The sequence below is a fragment of the Mus musculus genome, chromosome 7 (assembly GCF_000001635.26).
Source record: "Mus musculus strain C57BL/6J chromosome 7, GRCm38.p6 C57BL/6J".
In the NCBI taxonomy this organism is placed as follows: Eukaryota; Metazoa; Chordata; class Mammalia; order Rodentia; family Muridae; genus Mus; species Mus musculus.
Window position 1 is genome coordinate 25,480,834 of NC_000073.6, and position 18,303 is coordinate 25,499,136.

Sequence of the window (18,303 nt, forward strand, 5' to 3'; positions counted from 1 at the left end):
CAGAACTTCAGATCCAGGCCTCCCAGTAAGGCAGCAGCCCCGCATGGAGTCCCACGTGGACACTGCTTGCTAAGGGCCTGTTTTACGTCAAAACCGGTTACATGCGAGAGAGCATCCAAAGGGCCCACACCAGGTACATCATATGTGTGAGCCCATGAGGGAGCACTTTGTCTCCTTAGAACTACCACACCATTGCCAGGCGGTGGCGCACACCTCCAACACTCGGGAGGCAGAGGAAGGAGGATCTCTGTGAGTTTCAGGCCAGCCTGGTCTACAGAGTGAGTTCCAGGACAGCCAGGGCTACACAGAGAAACCCTGTCTTGAAAACCAAACCAAACCAAACCAAACCAAACCAGACCAAACCCCTTCATGTTCTCCTTCCTAATGTTATATATGTAATTACATGTGTACATGCAGACATTAGAGCTAGGATCCACAAACAAGAAAGGACATATGGGGTTTTCTTCCTGAGATCAAATGATCTCATTTAACATGATATATTCTAAGTCTATCCACATCCCTGTAAACTTTGTGATTCATCTTTCTGTAGAGACGAACAATACTTCACAGTGTGTGTGTGTGTGTGTGTGTGTGTGTGTATGTGTGAGTGTGTGTGTGTGTGTGTGTGTGTGTATGTGTGAGTGTGTGGTAGACTTGTATTGTGCATTCATATATTGATGGAGATCTAGGTTGGTTCTACTTCCTTGCTATATGGGATGGAGCAGCTGTAATCATGGGAGTGCAGATATCTCAATGGTAGGGTACAGGTTCTCTGGGTATATGTCCAGTGAAATAGCTGCGTTATATGGTATTGCTATTTTTTAAGAGACTTCCACACAGCTTTGTATAATGGCTATTAATTTGCACACCCACCAGCAATGAGTGTGTGTTTCTCTTCCCCCCCACACTCTCTCTGTAGGCATAATGTTATTGCATATTGTTTAAATATTAACCTTGTATAATGCTGATTTCTGTGCCCCTTTGCCAGGTAACTATCTATACTGTGTCTCCTGCTTCAGGGCTGTGTAAGCATTGGTCCCCATTTATTCTCTGATTTGTCAATAAAAGCTGATCAGCTAATGACTGAGCAGGGTTTATAGAATAGGACTGGACTTCCTCCCATCCAGGGGAGGGAGGGAAAGAGGGAGGAAGGAAGGGAGAGAAACAGAGAGGAGGAAGAGAGATTAGCCAAGGGGAGAGAGTCCATGAGACATGATGGAGAAACAGCTGGAGCAGAGAAAGCCATAAAATGCAAGGATCTTGGGGATTTGGGCTGGGAGGCCACCAGATTAGCTTAGAGGATTAAAATAGGTTCATACTGCTCAGTTGTGCCCTTAAACCTTTAAATAAATATAATACTCCAGTCTATTATTCGGGAGCTGCTACCCGGGTAAAGAGAAAACCAAACACTTATTAAAAAGCCACCAACACCTCTCCCAACATTTGTTATCAGTTACTTTGATTATAGCTATTCTAACTGGGGTGGGCTGGTATCTCACAGCTGTTTAATTTGTATTTCCATGATAACTAGGTATTGGGCTTTTTCTGAGTTGTACCAGTTATTTGTTGTGAGTATAGTTTATAAATGTTTTCCTGCTCTGCATATTCTCATTTCCGTTTGTAGATTTAATTCACAAACTTGCTGTCTGAGGGTTACTGTCGCTGTGATGAAACATCATGATCAGAGGGAACTTTGGGTCCGAAGGGTTTATTTGGTTTACACCTCCCTATTACTTACTGCTCATCATCAAAGGAAGGCAGGACAGGATCTTAAATAGGGAAGGAGCCTGGAGGCAGGAGCTGATGCAGAGGCCATGGAGGGGGGCTGCTTACTGGCTTGCTTACCCTGCTTTCCTATAGAACCCAGGACCACCAGCCCAGGGACAGCAGCAACCACAATGGTCTGGGCCCTCCCTCATGGATCAATAATTTAAAAAGTTCCCTACAGGGTTGCCTACAGCTGTATCTTAAGAATGCATTTTCTCAATTGGAGCTCCCTTCTCTGACATGACTATAGCCTGTGTCAAGTTGACATAAAGTTATCCAGAAGACTTAAGTAAACTTGACTAAAGCATGAGGGCCAGTATTCATTCACAAAACCAACTATTGTTTTTTAATGCAAATTCTTCTAAAACTTAAAAGCAATTTAATTTTTCACATTTGAAAGTGTTTAATAGTTTCCAGAACATTAAGCCTTTGGGAGGTAGACCAGCTTGCTTGCTCTTGTCCTCCCCTCCCCTCCCCCCCCCACCCCCCCAGGTTTCGAATGAGGGTCGGTGGAGGCACTTTTGTGTTCTAAGTTTTTTTTTTTTTTTTCTGTTTTCTTCAAATAGTGAAGAGGATTGGAGCCACTTACTTTTTTGAAAGTACTTTAATTATTTGACAACTCCACACCCACGTGAAAATATACTTTGGTCATACACAACCCCATTCCTTAGTCACTGCTTCCCACCCTGCTGCATGTGTGAAGTGGACACTTAAGGGCTCCTTAGAGAGTCCATTGTGTTGGATGGTATTGCGCTGGGGCGCACACAGGAAGGAGTTTTCCTCAAGTGGACACTAGTGAGCAGGACTCCCTGCTTAAGGACATTACCCTATTGCACCATGAGGTTGAACAGCATGGTCTCTTCTGCCTGCTCTGTCCTCTCTCTGTGGAGAAGCGCTTCAGCTCCCGCACTGCTTCCGTGCCTTGCTGCTCTGGTGCCAGGCCTCTTGTCCTTCCTTGAAGCTGAACTTTCAGACAGGCAGCAGCAGCACCCAGAGACACACGGGCTGAGTCCCTAACCTCTTCTGCTCTCAGTGTGGCCTTCCAGTCCTTTCTGCCCTTCTGTCTTCATGGCCCAGTCCTCTAGAACACACTTTGAGTAGGAATGTTAATCAGGATCACTTGATTTTCGAGACCAGGTTACCCCAGGGCTAACCTCTGCCATGTCCTGGCCCTGGCCCTGCCAGCATCAGAGGGAGCCCCTGTCCTTCCTAAACCCTGTGGTTTATTCCCTCTTGTGATACAGAAACCCTGCTGAGCCCAGTCTGCCCATTGAGCAATCTCAATGCTCTGGGAAGTGGGATTTACTCCCAGCAGGAAAGTGACAGAGATTGTCTGTGAGGTCTGGAAAGGGGCCAGTGGAGTGATGACTGGGGAGGGGATGGAACCATTGTCACTGGTGTCACCAGTTAGGTTCTGATCCAGGAATGGAAGCCCAGGAACAGTTATCTTAGAAGATTTGTGTCCTAGATGTGCAGGAGGATGGGACTTGTGTGACCTAAGAGAGAATGTGGACCTCATCATCCTATGAATAGTCTCAGGGAGAGATGCTACCTGCCTGTGTGGGCTGAGCTGTGTCTGGGGTCTGTTCATGTCCTCTTGACCTTTCTGGGACAGCTTTGTCATCTGTCTAGGTGACTCCCCTATAATCACCTGGTCTCTTCTGGTGAGTGATGGCCAGGAGGCAAAGTAATATCCTCAGAGACATGAGAAGAAGACAATTTTAGAGCAGGCTTGTGGGAGATGTCTGTAGATATTGGGACTGTTGGAAACTAGGTGACTTAGTTTGCTTTCTATTGCTGTGATAAACACCACGAGCAAAGCAACTAGGGTAAGAAGGAATTCTTTTGTCTTACAATATACAATATATATATATATATATATATATATATATAAAGTCCATTTTGAAAGGAAGTCATAGCAGAAACTGAAGCAGAGTCCCTGGAAGACTGTTGCTTCCTGGCTTGCTCCCAAGGCTTGTTCAAACTGCTTTTTAATACAACTTGAGGCCACATACTCAGGGGTGGCATTACTCCTAGAGGGCTGGGTCCTTCCACATCAATTACAAATCAAGAAAACACCTCACAGAGTTGTCTATAGGCTGAGAGAGTCCATGGCCAGCAGACTAATGACCAGTGTAAGGCAAGATGGAAATCCTGTTCAACTTTAGGTCCTATGTCCTGCTGCGCTGTTTTGAATGTCCCTTTTCTTGCCAGTCCCATATTGCTTTGTTATGTTTGCTCTTAGTATATTTGACCTAAATATGGTGACTCCTATGCACTCCCCCTTCTGCTCGTGGTTGCTTTAGCCATTTGGGACCTTGTGCTTCTGAGTGAATGTAGTGTTTTCTATTTCTCTTCACAGATATGCTTTTGTGTTTTTGGAATTTGATGGGGATTGCACTGGATCACTTTTGGTAATATCATCACTGGACTGGTTTGACCCACTGGCTGCCAAGGTAATGAATGGAGACTTTTTGTGATTATGAAAGCTTGGCCTTAGCTTAGGCTTGTTCCCAACCAGCTTGTATAGCTTCAATTTACTTATTTATCCTAATCCACATGGCTCATTACCTCTCTCTTAGCCAATCAGTCCCAGCGTCTGTTTCTCCCTCTGCATCTTGCTGGCCAATCCCCTGTGCCTGATTCTTTCCCACAGTTTTTAATCTCTGACAGATGTCTCTCCTCTCCTTGCCTCGCCTCGCCCCGCCCCATCCTGCCCTCCCCCTCCGCTCCCCTCCCCTCTCCTGTCCTCTCCTCTTTGCTATAGGATATTCAGCTCTTTAGTAAACCAATCAGAAGGATGGAGAAGAATGTTTACAAAACACTTAGACAGGTAAAGTTTCATAAAAATAACAATAACAAGGTTGGCCTGTACTCAAATCTTTGCCACAGAAATCAACATTGGAATAATACAAAGGTAACCTTTACACAAGACATTATCCCAACATCTTCCCCTTTTAGACAAATAAAGGGTCTTTCTCTCAAATCAATAGATGATATATAATAAGAACAATTATCAGGTAAGAATTACATTCACAAATGTCCAGTCCTTTTTACCTGGCAACTTTGGAGAAAGTGCTCCACTATTGATCCTATTTTGGTGAGTCCAAAGCTCTGCACCTAAGTCACTTTCTATCACTATTAAAGCTTTCAGATTCTCTGACCTTTACAGCTTGCATCTGCCATCTTTAAACATCTTTGACATTTCAACAGTTATAACTTGTTTTTATCAACCTTTAAAACATCCTCTTAGATCCTGCACAACTTAAACTTTATATGTTTATAAACGTGAACCTCTTTTGTGAGTTTTAACTTTCTGAATGTGATAACAAGGAAACTTTTAGACTATAACTATATAGTCTTCATTCCCACCAAAGACGTGAGAAAGATACATTTTACCTGAGTAAACAGGAAGTTCAGAGCAAGCAGCTTCCAAAACTGTAGATATGACAGAGACAGCTGGTGTTGAACAGTCACCTGAGATGCCTCTGCAACATTGAGACATCTATGAAGTGGAAATTTCTGGTTCTTAGGAAACTCAGTTATGTTATCTGCTGTTTTGCAGGTGCATACAGGTGAAAGGATGTTTTGCTGAAGCAGACACAGGAGAGGGCCTGTGATGTTTAGAAATAATGTAAATATGACCCCACAGAGAGTGGGAGGAGGCTCTGGTGTTGGTTTGCCTTGCATCACGTTGCTAATGTTCACTTGCTGTAACTTGGTAGAGAGTAACTTGCTGAAGAACTTCTTGTGATATTCCTTTGGCTACTTGCTGACTCTGCAGACTCAGGCCAATAGGTGGAGCCATGTGGTTTCTTCTGAATTGAACTGCCATTGCTGAGTTGTGAGTGGTTATTGCCAGGTGGACTGGACTGCTGCTGCTGATACATGCTGGTGTTGTTCTAGTGGACTGCTGCTGCTGCTGATACATGCTGGTGTTGTTCTAGTGGACTGCTGCTGCTGCTGATACATGCTGGTGTTGTTCTAGTGGACTGCTGCTGCTGCTGATACATGCTGGTGTTGTTCTAGTGGACTGCTGCTGCTGCTGATACATGCTGGTGTTGTTCTAGTGGACTGCTGCTGCTGCTGATACATGCTGGTGTTGTTCTAGTGGACTGGATTGCTGACGATGAAGATTGGAATAACCCCAAAGAACTATTTATAAACAGGTCTACAACCTGTTTCCTATTAACTGTTATTTGATTTTTATTTTTAAATGTATGTGGGTACACTGCCACTGTCTTCAGACACAACAGAAGAGGGCATCAAATCCTGTTACCCATGGTTGTGAGCCACCATGAGATTGCTGGAAATTGAACTCAGGACCTCTGGAAGGGCAGTCAGTGTTCTTAACTGCTGAGCCATCTCTCCAGCCCCACAGTACCACAATTTTTGCTGGGTCTATTTTTTTGCTAACTGATGAACTCTCATTTTTCCTTTCAGAATCAATTCAGAAACCTTTCTACATAGGTCTTTAATTTCTTACTCTGTGTGTGTGCTAAGAATATGCACTCTACAATATCTTTTCTGTGCATAACAATTCCTGAAGGAGAATGAATAGAAGGCAAAAGACTAGACAACTTTTAAACTTGCCAGTTCATTTGGTGCCCAACATGGAATATATTATCCATACCTTTAAAATCCATGTTCAGAATATTAGACAAGAGAATAGAAAGCAGAAAAAGGGTAGAAAGCAGAGAAGGCAGAGATCCTGCAGAGCTACAAGGTCGAGAGCCGCTTGCTGTGTCCTGGGGTTGGGAGAGCACTGGGTGGGATTGCACATGGGAGACAGAGCTGCAACCGGCTATGACCCACCTTCTACATGCTAGGGACTGTGGGTAACAGTCCAGCTCGATATAGATTTAGGCTAACAGCTGGCATGGAACTAGGCATTTTGCTCCCATTGGAGAGATACTGAGTGATCTGCATGCTGCAAAGGGAGGAATCAAGCACAGGACTGCAGAAGAGACTCCTGCTATGCACACAACAGCAGTTACCTAGCATCTACAGCTTCTCAAAGGCCAATTGCTCAGGGCTTATAGAACAGAGCTCTCAAAGTACAGCAAGGTGCCTGCCAGAGAAGAACAATAATACCCCAAGAGAAGCTGCAACAACAACAACCAACAAATCCTGGCTTTTTTACTGGAGCCTCGGGGTGGCAGTGGAGAAGGAAGCAGTTCTTATCTAGGTGTAGGTGGGAGGCTGATGGAGCTGTTCTCTTGGGCTAAAAGCTTATCTGAGGTGGGGCAATACCAACTTGTTAGACCCAGCTGAGGGGACTCATCTTGGCCTGACTCATGCTGGCTAGAGGAGAGAACTCCAAGGTCTGACAACTTCCTAGATTGGAGGAGAGATCTGGATGTGATGAGGGAGCTGTTGGCATTTTGTCTAGGCTCCATGCCACAGTTACATGGCAACAGCCAGGTATGCCTGACTCACTATAAAGGGGGCTGCTTGCCCCTCCTCTCTCTCTTGCTCTTCTCCTCATACTCCTGCTCCCTTACCCTCTTCCTCTCTTTCCCCATTGTCCTCCCCCCTTTCTCTCCACGTGCATGCTCACAACACGCCTCTCCTCTCTCTCTCTCTCTCCCCCCTCTCTCTCTGCCTTTCTCTGTCTCTACTCCCACAACTCGTCTCATGTCCTGAATAAACTCTTTTCTATACTATACTGTCATGTGGCTGGTACCTCAGGGGATGTGGACACAGAGGCCCCCCTCTTCCTTCTTCTTAACTCTTGAGACTCATAATGGTTTTCTGTACCTTCTTAAAACAAAGAGCCTTAGGAAAAAGTTATAGAAAATTTTATAATTAAAAGTGAAGGTGAAAGAGAGAAATTTGGAAGAATGAGACAGGCCTTGGAAGAAAAATTGGTCAGACTGAAGCGCAGAGAGAGAGAGAGACAGAGAGAGACAGAGACAGAGACAGAGACAGAGAAACATGAAGGCAAGGTTTAGAGGAAATGATACTAAAATTAATAAATCAAAATAAAGAAGCTACTAAAATATCAGAGATACAAAATATGGAAAAATATGGAAGCAAGGCTTAGAAAGGAAGGTACAAAAATTTATAGGTAAAAATGAACAACACACAGAGAGAAATGAAACATGAAGACAAGCCTTAAAGAAGTTACAAAATTACTATAAGTCAGGTTGAACAAAATGGTAGGATGGCAGAGATACAAGCACAAGAGAGGTATGAAATATGGACACAGACCTTAAAAAGGAGCTTAGAATATTAATAAGTAAAAATAAGAAAAAGCTGGGCAGTGGTGGTACATGCCTTTAATCCCAGTACTTGGGAGGCAGAGACAGGTGGATTTCTGAGTTCGAGGCCAGCCTGGTCTACAGAGTGAGTTCCAGGACAGCCAAGGCTACACAGAGAAAAGCCTCTCTTGAAAAACAAACAAACAAACAAAAAACAAAACAAAACAAACAAACAAACAAACAAAAAAATACTCAGATAGAGATAGAAGATAAAAAGAAAGCCAACCAAAGGTTATTAGAAAACAAAGTTTGGCTTATCTAGTTAGTATGCAACAGAGGCCACACATTTATAAAGAATATGCTGGATTTTTAAAAAATTATAGAAAATGTTACTAACTTTTGGATACACTCACCATTCATAAAACATAGCTTGTCTTCTTTGATGATCAAAATAGAATAATCCCCCTAGACTGGAACTTTGTAAGAAGATCGGTATTAGAACCTGAGCCACAGTTACAGTGGCTTTCATGGTGGAGAAAAGCAGCTAAGGAGATAGCACAGAAATATAGAGCCGGAGGTACTACTATTTCTAAATACCAGCAGACGGTCAATATGCTGAGGAAGGGATGCAGATCGTATATGATGAAGAAACCTTGGAATTGTGTTGCATGGCAGCGGCAGGCTTAAATGCCTGGAACAAGGTTGAAGAAACAGCAAAAAGACTTGAACCTTGGTTAAACAAGGTCCAAAGGAAACATTCACTTGAATTTTTAAAGATTAACTTCAGCTGTAGGTGGAAAGAAATCAGATCCAGTACCTAGGAGAGCATTAATTGAACCTTTGGCTTTTGAAAATGCTAGTGCCAAATGCAAATTGGTAATCAGACCCTTAAAGGCAAGACCAGAATCTACATGAATGGATTAGTGCCCTGACCTGCAGGAATAATCAGCAGGGACCCAGGGCAAGGGAGTGAGAGAGTGGGAGGGAAAGAGACAGGAAGAATGAGAGCAAGTCAATCATACTGATCAAGCTCTAAAAACATTATTCAGGAGTGGCAATATAAGCATAAGCGGGAGGTGGGGGGCTCCAGAGGAGGAGGGAAGAGCCCAGGGGCTCTCTGAAGGTCAGGTGGCAATCTTCAGCTCCTGGAAACAATGGTCACTGTCCTCTTTTCCCACAAACATTCTTATTGTTACGACCATGAATGTTCTCTCAAGATTCTTTATGTAAGCTAGAAAATATCCACAAGGCCATGGCTGAGGCCATGGCTCCCGGCATATCCTCCCTTTTAATTATTTTCAATAAGGCCCCATGGAACTGGGGTGATCAATATTCATCTCTTCCTTGGATGAGTGGGCGTTAACGGGATGTGGGGGGGAGCATTGACCTGATTCCTCCTGTGGGTACCATCATGACCCACAGTCATGGCTCTTGGTATCATTTGGGGAGGGGAGGCAGAGCCTTAGAAAAATCCTTAGGATAAGGTTGAAAACAGATACCAACCTCCTTGCAAACCAGGTTTGTCTCATGGGGAATTCAGAGATGGTCCGTGTTAGTCCTTCCCCTGTGGTGCTTAGCCTTGCAACCCACCCTGGTGCCCATACTGGATTCATTTTATGAAGAACCAGTATGTACAGGTCTGACTCCTATGCAGCTCCTGAAGGAGAATTATCAACCTCAGGTTCAGCAAGGCCTCTGTCAGCCAAATCAAGTCTATGATAATGAATTTGCAAGGGTCTCGATGCCAAGGAATCAATTCTGCTCTTTTATAAAACCAGTAATTCTGTTAAAAATAAAAGGCCCTAAAGTTACTAATAATAAAATGCTTATTAAAGGCCCAAGGAGGGGCATCAAGAGGGTGTACATAGAGGACTCCCACCAATTATCATCAGTGGCTGAAAACTGTTTTCTCTGGAGCTCCAGCTTAAGTTTATGTAACTGTTGGATTCCTGTTTCCACTATACCTGATTCATTTACATAAAAGCAACATTCTTCTTGCAGAAAGAGACAGGTGCCACCTTTCTCAGCAGTCAGCAAATCAAGTGCTCTTTGGTTCTGAAAGGCAACTTGGGCAAGGGAAGTTCATTGTCTCTGTAAAGAAGCTAATGGCTCAATGGAGGCTTCCCCTGCCAACACAAATTGTTGAGATAATTTGGCAGTGGTGAGAAGAGAATGGGTTAAAGATCCTCCAGCCAAACTGGCAGCCACAGCAGAGGTTACAGAGGAGATGCCGGCCACTGCAGGCAGGAAAACAGCTGGCTTGATTCTAATATCTGGGGGGCTATTCCTGCTCAAATACTCGGCAGGAGTTAGCAAGGTCAACTGAGGAACTAGGGTCTCTGGAAGACACCATAATTCTTTGTTTATGTTTTTGGAAAGAGTTTTACTAAGGGGACCATTACACCAAAAAAAGACCCCTTCAGCTGCAATCACATGCTGACTAGGCGAGCTAGTTTGATTGCACAAATTATCATTGGGACTAGTATAGTAGAATTTAAATTGTTTTTGTTCAGGGATCAAAAACAAAGATACTTCAAAAATTGGGGAAAAATTTTACGACTGGCCTCAGACATATTAAAAGGGATGGGATAAGGGACAGCTGTCAGTGGAGGATATCCTAATGCAGCACAAAGGAAGCAGGCAGAGACATTTCCTAATCCAGTAATATTGGCAAGTATCAGGCCCTCTCTTAAGAGAGACAGCCAGGAAAAGGGGTGATGTGTGGACAATGTGGAGAGCTGTGTACTCAGCTCCTTTTCTTTAATCTGTACCTCAGCATAGAGTGTTGTTTGAACTTGAACAAGGGAGTGCCAAACATATATTCGGCTGCTGGGAAAGGTTGAACCTCGTGTCCTATACATAGATCTTTTCACAAGTGAAGTCCATCTGGAATACCAAGGATCCCATATGACCCAAATATACCTGTGGCAGTACAAAAACAATTGTGGCTTTTATAAGGTTGCTGAAGGATAACCTTAGAACTTCTTAGGGATTTAACAATAAGAATTCTGCAGGAGCTATAGGGACAGCCCACACTTTCGTCAATCCATTGCTTTTTACAATAAGAACAAAACTGATCATGCAAAAAGGATAAAGCAGGAGAAAGTTTTCCAGATAAGGCCATAAAACCTTTAAAATTTAATAGTATGGGATTTTGACATCCTGTTGTTGGGTAGTCAGCTGTAGCTAAAAGATGGCCCGTTTTTTTTTTTTTTTGTTTTGTTTTTTTTTTTTTTTTGTTTTCCATTCTTGGTATAATTCTCTGTCATATAAAAGCACCAGGCAAATGGTGAAGTGGTCCCTCTGTTACCAGTGTTTATCACAGTTACCCATTGGCACAGGAGAATCATCCAGAGGAAAGTCCCCTATTCTCTGATTATCTTTATCTTTTCTGAAAGAAAAAGAAGAAATAGAAGTTCTCAGGGAAGGACTGGTTCCCTGGATTCTTTTTCATTATTAATTGCTTGTATCAATCTTTCTGGCAACCATCCGGTGGCTCCTGTCTTGGTATCATAAATGCAGGCTGAGCCTCTACCCCATATGAGGACTGGGTCAGGCCCATTCCATCTGAATGTGAGAGGATCTTCTGAAAGACCTAGCATAGTCCTTTGTCATTTCAGGGATGCCAAAAGTGATCAGCGGTGGACTTGCCATGGGCATCCAAATTCAGAGAATTCAGGACAAACAAGGCATGATGGAGGAGATTCTTGGGGTACAGTTTTATGTACCTCTCTTTTTAGTTTATGTTGGGTATTTGTGATGGTCAGATGGGCACACTCAACAATGCCCTGTCCCATGGATAACAAGGAATTCCGGTTTTATGCTCAATTCCAGATTCCTTACAAAATTGTATATAGTTGTTTCCAGTATAAGCAGGGCCATTATCTGTCTTGATGATTTTAGACAATCTCATAGCAGTAAAAGCCTGTAAGCAATATCAATTACATTTTCAGAAGCTTCTCCTGTATGTAGAAGAAAAATGAGTCCTGAACAAGTGTCAATATAGACACATATATATTTCAAGTTTCCAAATTCTGAAAAATGAGTTACCTCTATTTGCCAAATATGATTGGGCATAAGGCCTCCTGGATTAACCTCTAAATGAGGAACTTGAGACAATGTAAGACAGTCAGGACATTGCTTTAAAATCATTCTAGTTTGTTCCTTAGCGATCTTATATAGGAGCCTTAAGGTATGACTAGAAAGATGAATTTTATAGGGACCACATTTAGACAAAACAATAGGATCTGAAACTAAAGCCTCTTTTATCAAAGCTTTGCCAATACAATCATTGCCTGCAGCTAAAAGTCTGGGAAGATCAGAATGAGCTCTTATATGACCAATATAAATAGATTTTTTTTTGAGTAAAAATGGTGTTTGTGCCACACCACCTCCAGTAGGATATGTGTGACGAGTTCCACAGACTGAGGCAATTGACCTCAAAAGGTCCAGTAGGTGTATGAGTCATATTAAAAACCAACAAATATAAAGGCAAAGACTCATCTATATTAGTAACAAATTGTTTTTCAGTAGCTCTTTCTACTTGTTGTAATGCCAACAACCCTTCTGAAGTTAAAAAAAACTTGAGGAGAAGTAGGATCAGCACTCCCCCTAAGAATATCAAATCAGGGTTTTAATTCTTCTGTAGTAACCTTTAAATAAGGACAAAGCCAAGTAATATCAGCTAACAGCTTTTGAAAATCATTTAAAGTTTCAAAATTGTCCCTACAAATAATTATATTCTGAGGAAAAAACAGCTTGATCTCTAAGCCTAAAACCTAAATGATTATAAGGATCTTGAGTTTGCACTTTTTCTGCAGCCCTTTGTAATCCTTTATCAGACAATGCCTGTTGCAAATTTCTGTATCATAGAAGCAAGTCCTGAGGATCTTTCCCTGCTAATAAGATACCATCCATGCAATGTATAATGTATATTATTGGTTCTTGCTGTCTGTTAAGCTGAATGGCTTGTGTCACAATTTTTTGACATAAAGTAGGACTGTTAGCCATGCCTTGAGAAAGAACTATCCATTGATACCTTTTCATTGGCTCTTTAAAATTAATAGGAAGAACACTGAAAGCAAATCTTTCACAATCCTGAGGATGCAAAGGAATAGTAAAGAAACAACCTTTCAAATCTACTACTATTCTATAATATCCTTTATGAATGTCTCTGCCTGCTTGATTTTTCAAGATTTCAAAACACTGGCTACAGCACACAATTTGATTATCTGTGCTGAAGCAGAAGGAAACTCCAAAGAATAAACATGTGATCCAATCACATATTCTTCTCTCCCATAGAAGGGCTGTTTATAAATACAGTAGAGGTATTCTTTATGGGATGCATGCGTAAAATTACAGGAAATACAAAAGCATGCAGAGAAGCAATTTTTAACAACTTATTTTTGTATGAAGATTATGAATTTTACCTAAAAAGCTTACTATGTAAGATACCAAATATCAATATTCTTCAATAACCAATTCAATTGCTGTTTGAGACAAGAAATAGACATCTCATCAGATTTTTAAGATTTTTAAAAAAAATATCTTCCTGATTTCATCTTACAATTCTTGATTAACACCACAAGAGCTTCATAATAGGATGTTAAAACTTTATTTGGAGATGAAGGAAGATGATTCCTCATTAATGTTCTCTTTCACCAAAGAATTGCTGTGGGCACATTGATATACATTAACTAAAATAAGCAGCTAATGTTTTATTACCATTGATTACAGTTGAGAACAATTGATTACAGAACCTTCCTCTAGTTTATATGGAGTAGGCAGGCCAGATTGCCATGCCTTTAGAAAGTCCACAGCCTCATTGACATTTCATATATCTTAAGTTTAAACTTTAGTTTGAACAACACCTGGATAGATCTGTAATAATGGTTGTTTTGTTTTGTTTTGTTTTGGCTTAAAAATAATTTCTGGGAGGCAAGGAGAGGGTTTGCAAAACAAAAGAAATCCCACACAAGCCTCACTGAGGCTGTTCTGAGCTTTTCATTAACTCAAATATAATCTGACCACACTGCCAGAGTTCTGGCCCAAAGATTATCCCTCCTGCAGTGAGGACAGATTCCAGAGGAACAGTTCCACTGTGTGTCTATGCCTCTAAATTCTGGACAGTCTTTCTTAAGAAGATTTATACTTAAAACATTTCTTATAACCTTAGTGCTGGAAGCATTGCCTGTACTGTAGTCCTCTGCAAGGCAGCAACCATAGCCAAACTGATCGTATGAGGGTCCAATTTCTGCACAAAGATGAACATATCCAGAGAAGTCTGACTTTGTTTTGTATAGCTGAATGGCTGCAGGGAGCTGCATTAGTGTCCTCATAAGATAGACTCTTGCAATCATCCTAATTACAATATATGGGTGAGTTAAAAATCCTGAGCTTGCGATCAAACTGCAAACTGCACTCAATGGAACACTGGCACTTTTAACCATAATTTTAAAGTTCCTTTTGCAATATTAGAATATATCCATAACTTTTGGAAGGCAAAATCCAATCTTAAACAATCTATTCTCTTTTAAATCAATACCAAAACCATTACTTTCACATTGTGAAGTTTGGCTGCCAATTCTTATATATGAACGCATGACAGTGCAGCTTTTCATACCTCATTAAGAAAATATTGTTCTGAGTTCGAGGCCAGTCTGGTCTACAAAGTGAGTTCCAGGAAAGCCAGGGCTATAAAGAGAAACCCTGTCTCCAAAAAACAAAAATATTGTTTTAAATCTTATCCTTCATGTCTAGTTTCTAGAATAATAATTACACAAAATATCATCCCAATTTAGAAATATCTTTAAAGACCTGTTTTCTGGGTTGGCTCATGCCACGTGTTGTTTAGAATGATTCCAACTCTGAGTTACCAATTTTAAGCTAACTTTCTATTACAAGCTGTATTAGTCAGGGTTCTCTAGAGTCACAGAACTTATGGATAGTCTCTAGATAGTAAAGGAATTTATTGATGACTTACAGTCGGCAGCCCAATTCCCAACAATTGTTCAGTCGCAGCTGTGAATGGAAGTCCAAGGATCTAGCAGTTACTCAGTCTCACGCAGCAAGCAGGCGAAGGAACAAGAGCTCGAGCTAGACTCCCTTTTTCCAATGTCCTTATATTGTCTCCAGCAGAAGGTGTAGCTCAGATTAAAGGTGTGTTCCACCACACCTTTAATCCCAGATGAAAGGTGTAGCCCAGATTAAAGGTGTGTTCCTTAAACTCGGAGATTCAATCTTCTGGAATCCATAGCCACTGTGGCTCAAGATCTTCAAACCAAGATCCAGATAAGGATCTCCAAGCCTCCAGATAAGGGTCACTGGTGAGCCTTCCAATTCCAGATTGTAGTTCATTCCAAATATTGTCAAGTTGACAACCAGGAATAGCCACTACAATCCACCCCTTGTCAACTTGACACAAATAATATCTCATGTTCACATGAAACAATAACAAGGTTGTAAATACGCCTAACATGATATAACTATTCCTCGTACAATCGCAAACGCATTTGTAAATTTACAATGGGCATTCATATTACTTTATAATCCTCGTTTCTGCAACTGGTTACGTGGCCTTAATTGGTATTTATAACTACCTTCCTCTACTACCCATTCTGTAATTCCTTCACCTTCAGCCAGCACCTCAGCAGGTCTTGGCTCTTTTCCTGGAGGATTGACCCATACCTTCATTCCTGATGGGTCTGCGTCCTTTGTCATCCTGCTTGGATTAGGCTGTTGTAGTTTCCCATTGACTTTAATCACAGGACATGGTAGTACTAAGAGACGCCCTAAGGGATCTCCTACACTCCAGACATAATCTTGCTTACCACCATTGTGAAGAGGTAATCCAATTTCCCCATGGTAATCTGGATCTATCACCCCTCCTAACACTGTTATTCCTTTTTTAGCCTGTTGGTTTAAGGGCATTAGAAGCCCAAAATGACCAGGGGGAAGTCTGAGCTTCCAGTTCAATGGAATGTTTGTTGTAGCTCCTGGTAGAAGCACTCCCCTCTCTGGAGCCAAAACTTCTAGGCCAGCAGAACCTAGAGTTATGGGGACAGGAAGCAAAAATTTTCCTAGAGGGTCACTAGGAGTGATAGTAAGTGGAACTATTCCGTTTTCCACCCCTTGATTCCTGGACCCATGAATCCTGGCTATGGGTGAAACTGTACCATATATCGAGCGCTGATTCAAAGCATATACTGCCTTCTGAAGAACTCTGCCCCAGCCTTCCAAGCTGTTACCACCTAATTGGCGCTGTAACTGCGTCTTCAAAAGGCCATTCCATCTTTCTATCAGCCCAGCTGCTTCAGGATGATGGGGAATGTGGTAAGACAGTGTATTCCATGATCGTGGGACCACTGTCGTACTTCTCTGGCTGTGAAATGAGTTCCTTGGTCAGAAGCAATACTGTGTGGAATACCATGACGATAGATGAGGCATTCTGTCAGTCCCTGAATGGTGGTTTTAGCAGAGGCTTTACGTGCAGGAAAGGCAAATCCATAACCAGAATAAGTATCTACTCCAGTAAGAACAAAACGCTGTCCTTTCCATGAAGGAAGTGGTCCAATGTAGTCAACCTGCCACCAGGTTGCTGGCTGGTCACCTCGAGGAATGGTGCCATATCTGGGGCTCAGTGTTGGTTTCTGCTGTTGGCAGATCTGGCAATCAGCAGCAGCTGTTGCCAGGTCAGCTTTGGTGAGTGGAAGCCCGTGTTGCTGAGCCCAAGCATAACCTCCATCTCGACCACCGTGGCCACTTTGTTCATGTGCCCATTGAGCAATGACAGGTATGGCTGGGGAGAGAGGCTGACTGTCCACAGAACGGGTCATCTTATCCACTTGATTATTGAACTCCTCCTCGGCTGAAGTCACCTTTTGGTGAGCATTTACATGGGACACAAATATCTTCACATCCTTTGCCCATTTGGAGATATCTATCCACATACTTCTTCCCCAGATGTCTTTCTCACCAATTTTCCAATTGTGATCTTTCCAAGTCCCTGACCATCCAGCCAATCCATTGGCTACAGCCCATGAGTCAGTGAATAATCGTACATCTGGCAATTTCTTCTTGCAAACAAACTGTAATACCATGTGTACTGCCCGAAGTTCTGCCCATTGTGAAGATTTCCCTTCACCTGTGTCTTTCAAGGTTGTCCCAGAAAGGGGTTGTAATGCTGCAGCTGTCCACTTCTGGGTGGTGCCTGCATAACGTGCAGAGCCATCAGTAAACCAGGCTCTAGTCTTCTCCTCTTCGGTCAGTTGATCATAGGGAACACCCCATGAGGCTATAGGTGCATGCTTGGCAGCAGATGGCATTGTAACAGGAGTAGAAACCATAGGCATTTGAGCAACTTCTTCATGTAACTTGCTTGTGCCTTCAGGACCTGCTCTGGCCCGATCACGTATATACCACTTCCATTTGATAATAGACTGCTGCTGTGCACGTCCCACTTTATGACTTGCAGGGTCTGATAGTACCCAGCTCATGATGGGTAGTTCAGGTCGCATAGTGACTTGGTGTCCTATTGTCAGACGTTCAGTTTCCACTAAGGCCCAATAGCAGGCCAAGAGCTGTTTTTCAAAGGGAGAATAGTTGTCTGCAGATGATGGTAGAGCTTTGCTCCAAAATCCCAAAGGCCTTTTCTGTGATTCACCTACAGGGGCCTGCCAGAGGCTCCAAACAGCATCTCTATCAGCCACAGACACCTCAAGTACCATCGGATCTGCTGGGTCATATGGTCCAAGTGGTAGAGCAGCCTGCACAGCAGCCTGGACCTGTTGAAGGGCCTTCTCCTGTTCCAGGCCCCACACAAAGCTAGCAGCTTTCCGAGTCACTTGGTAAATAGGCCTAAGTAACACACCCAAGTGAGGGATGTGTTGTCTCCAGAATCCAAATAGACCCACTAAACGTTGTGCTTCTTTCTTGGTTGTAGGAGGGGCCAGGTGCAATAACTTATCTTTCACCTTAGAAGGAATATCTCTGCATGCCCCACACCACTGGACTCCTAAGAATTTCACTGAGGTAGATGGTCCTTGAATTTTGGTTGGATTTATTTCCCATCCTCTGATACGCATATGTGTTACCAATGAGTCCAAAGTGGTTGCTACTTCCTGCTCACTTGGTCCAATCAGCATAATGTCATCAATATAGTGCACCAATGTGATATTTTGTGGAAGATCCAAACGATCAATATCCCTTCTAACTAAATTATGACACAGGGCAGGAGAGTTAATATATCCTTGAGGCAAAACTGTGAAGGTATACTGTTGGCCTTGCCAACTGAAAGCAAATTGCTTCTGGTGGTCCTTATGGACAGGTACTGAGA

General features: G+C 42.5%; 2 long non-coding RNA genes across 2 annotated transcripts in view; one reads left to right on the plus strand and one right to left on the minus strand.

Annotated features, from left to right (window-relative positions):
* The window catches only part of 4732471J01Rik (RIKEN cDNA 4732471J01 gene), a 189,599-nt gene that overhangs the window by 104,015 nt on the left and 67,281 nt on the right, over positions 1–18,303 (plus strand). The gene's annotated exons all lie outside the window — the stretch shown is intronic.
* On the minus strand, positions 2,353–6,008 carry Gm38967. The gene is made up of 2 exons (XR_881898.3): positions 5,167–6,008; positions 2,353–2,858 (listed from the first exon to the last, which is right to left on the minus strand). It is a non-coding gene; the product is annotated as a predicted gene, 38967 (long non-coding RNA).